This window comes from Asterias amurensis, chromosome 8, assembly GCF_032118995.1.
Source record: "Asterias amurensis chromosome 8, ASM3211899v1".
NCBI classification, from domain to species: Eukaryota; Metazoa; Echinodermata; class Asteroidea; order Forcipulatida; family Asteriidae; genus Asterias; species Asterias amurensis.
This window is the reverse complement of record NC_092655.1, coordinates 281,916-286,887: the sequence shown is the minus strand read 5'-3', so window position 1 is coordinate 286,887 and position 4,972 is coordinate 281,916. Positions and strand designations below refer to the sequence as shown.

The 4,972-nt window shown below is 39.7% G+C and overlaps 1 long non-coding RNA gene across 1 annotated transcript; it reads right to left on the bottom strand.

The window, feature by feature from the left end:
• Positions 1-1,482: 1,482 nt before the first annotated feature.
• On the bottom strand, positions 1,483-4,701 carry LOC139941172 (uncharacterized). Its single transcript, XR_011786549.1, has 4 exons — positions 4,598-4,701; positions 2,798-2,889; positions 2,365-2,456; positions 1,483-1,602 (listed from the first exon to the last, which is right to left on the bottom strand). It is a non-coding gene; the product is annotated as an uncharacterized lncRNA (long non-coding RNA).
• Between the last annotated feature and the right edge of the window lie 271 nt (positions 4,702-4,972).

Genomic DNA, 4,972 nt, shown 5'->3' with positions numbered 1-4,972 from the left:
GAAATTTGATAAAAACGCAAGGCTATAGTCTTGTGGGATTTTGTGGGCAAAATTGGATAAAGACGCATGGCCATAGGTCTTGTGGAATTTTTGGCCCAAATTTTTTTTTAAATGTAAGGCATTATAGTCTTGTAGAATTTTTAGGCAAAAATGGAAAAAAGCAAGGCTATAGTCTTGTGTAATTTTTGGGCAAAGTTTGATGAAGACGCAAGGCTAAATAGTCTTGTGGAATTTTTGGGCAAAATTTGAGCAAAATTGAATAAAAATGCAAGGAATCATTTTTGGGCATAAATTTACATTGCATTATTATTTTAGGCGTACTGATTTTTTGAGAAATATTTAATAAATGTACAGTATGGTCAAAGTCCTGAGGCTACAAAAGGTGTAAGCCTTTCATTGTGTTGAGCTTAAATCTCCCTGGGTTCGTTCATTAAGACCTCCCTTACGAACTGACACTGTTGACTTTGGTGCTGTTTCATGGATGACAACCGGTCCTGAGTAGATGCAGTTGTTATGCCACCTCGCAGTTGGTTCACATGTAAAACAAAGCAAATATTCTTGCATTAGTCTTGTTTCAATGATCTGATTGAACAAAAATACAATTGTAGGACAATCTTGTAGCTAAGTACACCCATACAAGCAATATATTTCAGTTTCAAATTTGGCCTATTCATCCTGGTAAGGTTCGTCAAAAACAGGGCTACCACGTGAAGGTCCCAGGATACCAGCCCCACACGAATTCCAGAGTCATCAGGGCCATTGCACCGCCCGAGGGCGGGTCCGGTCCGCCGTCCCAGAAGGAGGGACAGTCCCCTACTGTACTATCGCGGTCCCTAGTTGGAAAGAACTAGGGACTACTTCCGTTGGTCAACCATTTGTGATAACACCGGCACCATCCTAGCAGATGAGGAGCCCGAATGCACCTTTAAGATCAACCACCCAGTGGCCCGAGCCGGAAGTAGGACCCCACATGCCACGTGCACGTGTCCAGGTCCCTTTAGTCTTATTCGGAATTGTCCGCGCTGTACCATTTCGATCCGCAGGCACCATTTATTTCGATCCGTACGCACCACTCGATCCGCAGGCACCACCAAGTTAGCGCAAAAAAAACGCGTATATGCTTGCTTGCTTGCAATGGTGTACTTATTTACAAGATGCCAACTGTATAGAGAGCTACCAAAACAACTCGCTACATGTAAAGCATCAAATATAAACACCAAAATGACACACTACGTGTAAAGCATCAAACATCATTACATGTAAAGCCTGGTTCTTACTTCCTACGAGTGCGAATTTGATGTCAGAACCCTCTTTCGCAACGATATTCACAGGCAATCTGAGCAGATTTGAACTGCTGCAAATTATTTGTTCAGAATTTATGATGACAACATACGCTTCGCATTCGTATTCAGTATGAACCAGACTTTACTCATTTAAAAAGAACATCTTACTTTTGTTCATTCATGATCCACAAGATGAGCTGCTCGGATGTCTTGATGATACTGATGTTTTCCAAGGCAGTTGATTTCCTTTTTACCCTGCAGCCTACAATGTGTCGGTAGGGGAGACTCCATCCGTACTTGGTTTCAGGAACTACTGGCCCTGAAAGTTCAAGTTAACAGATAGAATTGTGTAATTGTTAGCCAATATTTTTCATCCAAACTCTTGCATGGGTAATTTAGACCACCTCTTAATATAATAACAATAATGGTTGACTTCCTGTAGTGCTCAGGTCTGTCACGCAGTGACCAGTGGCGCTCATGGTACTTCAACATTATTTACCCCTGGTCACTGGGCTTTATGCCCAGTTCCAGAACTTTTGTTGTCTGTTTGTTATACAAACAAAACAGGCTGCACCATAGTTGATCCTTGTATTTGGGTATTAGGCTAAATGGAAATCTCTGGGATTTCTACACTACACCCTGGCAGATTATTCATCTGCTGTGGCTAACAGCAGAGGTTCTGCGATTCATGGTCGGTGCGTTATGCATATTTCTCACAAGACAACAAATCCAAGTATTTGGAGTATTTGTAAAGTAAGGGTTTTATTGGTCAATTATATTTTCAAAGGCACTCCCTCATATGTGCAAGATAATTTGGGTGGAACACAGACCTAACAAAGTTTTTTTTTTTTTTTGGGGGGGGGGGGGGAGATGATACAGACACCCCACTCCCCACCACACACCCCCAAATTTAATAAGAAATGCAGCCACTATTATAAATTAGCCCAATTTTTGGATGGTGTATTATTTAAAAATCACACCTCCTATTTATGACACATTTTGTGCTTGTACGTTTGACCTTTAGCTAGATGAGTTTAATCTTAGCGCAAATTCCATTTGATTTAAGAATTTTAGTGTTTACCTTCTGAGTTATAGGCCCTCATCATATTCAGATCATTATGAGCTTCGTTACTGGTGATCTCTTGACATCTTCATGATGATGGCGGACAAACACTACAAAGAAAAACATTTGCATATAAAGTTAAAAAAATCACAGGGGTGAGTTCGGCAGTTTAATCAAATTTGGGCCTAAGCTTGAAAAACACACAAGGGGTAAGTCCAGCATTTCTATCGAATTTGGGCAAAAAAATTGAAAAAATCACAGGGCTGAGCCCAGCAGTTAAATCATACTTGGGCCATTAATTATTTGAAGCTTAAAATGCATGGCATGACAAGGTGATAAGCCTTTAGCAAGATGAATTTAATGTGGGCGCTAGTTCTATTTGATGTGAAGTTCCATTTGCCAACACATTTTTCAAAGGCAAACAAAAACAATTTATAAGAATTGGGTTTACCTTTTCAATTGTAGGCCTACATCATAATGAGATCATTATGAGCTTCGTTACTGGTGATCTCTTGACATCTTCATGATGATGGCGGACAAACACTACAAAGAAAAACGTTTTAGAAGACAAAATAAATTTAACCAAAATTGAAAAAAATGACACAGGGTAAGTCCAGCCATTTCACAAACACTGCAAACACTACAAAGAAAAACTTTTAAAAGGAAAAAATAAGTTTGCATCTAAAATTTGAAAAAAATCACCCTCGTCCAATAGTTTTTTCAAATTCAGGCCTAAAATTTCATAAAATCACTAGGGGGTTAGTCCAATAGTTTTATTAAATTTGGGTCTTTAAGGGAAGGTTCACGTTACACGGTAATTACTCAAAACAAATAATATTAGCTTAAAAGTCTGACTTGGTAACGAGTGATGGGGAGCTGTTGATAGTATAAAACATTGTGAGAAACTGCAGTTTTATCAAATTTGGGCCTATAATTATTTTAAGCTTAAAGGGACCTGTTGCCTTGGATTCGGGAGAGTTGGTCTATAAAAAGTTGTTGTAACCGTTTGTTAAAAAATGCATATGGTTGGAAAGATGGTTGAAAAGTAGAATACAATGATCCACACAAATCTGCCTTGAAATTGTGTGGTTTTCCTTTTACTTTGCAAACTATAAACGGCTGAAAGAAAAACGGTGTAATTGGAGGCATGTTAGTGTGGATCAATGTATTCTACATTTACAACATATTCTGTCAATATGCATTTTATAACAAACGGTTACAAACACTTTTCAAAGACAAACTCGACTCATCCAAGGCAACGTTGTGCTCCTTTAAAAAGCTCGGCATTGGAAGATGATCAGCCTATTTATCTAGACAAGTTTAATCTGGAGCCTAGTTCTATTTGATGTGGAGCTCCATTTGCCAACACATCCTTCAAAGGTTACTTTTTATGAACATGGCACAATGACCTGGACCCACAATTCACTGCATGACCATTCAAAGTAAACAACAAATTAAAAAGAACTTAGTTTGAAACAAAGAGATGGATTGTCCAGTGGATTGCTAAAACAATCATCAATTTCCTCAATGGTGTTTTGTTTTGAGTATTATGGCAGGCTGCATTAGACATTGCAGATTAAGTTCGTACTCTCAGAATTTGTGTCATGATTTTTGAAAGTGGTAAAAATGTGGCAAATCTGGTGACTAGCTGTCAAAATTGTACGTGTTGGACCAGATCAACCGTTTCCGCTCAAAACAATCTTGTAACCCTCCGGCCTGGCGCCGTCGGGAGGGTTACGTTATCACAACTACATTGTTGAGCACCAAAATAAAAATAAAAGACCGAGTATAATTCAATCCTGGTGATGCATCTAATGTAGAGGGCAGTACGCGGTTTTGAAGGAAATGCGCTGGGTACTTTCGTCATTTAGGGACATCTTTTGTGTGACAGTCAGAGAAAATTTTTTGGTGTCTTTTTAACCATATCATGTACCAGCTTTCGCTGGGGTGTTACCGTTAATATGACAGATGATGTCAAGGAATACAGCACCCCAGTTACAGATATTGTAGACCCCTATAGGCTTTTAAAAGTAACCCCCCCCCCCCACCCCCCAAAACAAAAAAAGCGGCCTGTTGGAAATGTACGACTCGCCCCACTCGGCCAACATGCCCTAGTACAACGCCCCTTCCGGACCTCGTGGTTTTACAAAATCGGCGCCCTCTGGAAAACCCAACAGTAAAAGTACAGATTTATCATTCAAAAAGACACATTTTCAAACAAAATACACCACCAAGGTAATGAGAAACTCACCTTAACAATTTTAAAATGCTTTTTGCTCGGTTCTGTGTCGAATAAAGTGGAAAAATTTCTCGAAAAGAGAGGAGTGAAAACTTGAGTTCTTGACGACGTTGTGAAATTTTCTCGAAAGAAAGTGTGGTGGCTGCTGGTGTCCAAACGTGCACTACTGCACGTTCTTGCAATGTTTATATGTCACGTTATCAGCTACACTGGTACCCTGTCTAGAGCTTGACGTCATAATTATGCTGCATATATGAATAATCAAAGCGTGAAAATCACTGCTAATTAACAACCAACAGCCCTAAGTCGTCATCAAGTGACGTCATCTCATGATTATTCATTACTTGCCAGACCTAAGCCCGGCTCGGGAGGGCGCCCTCTCACGCG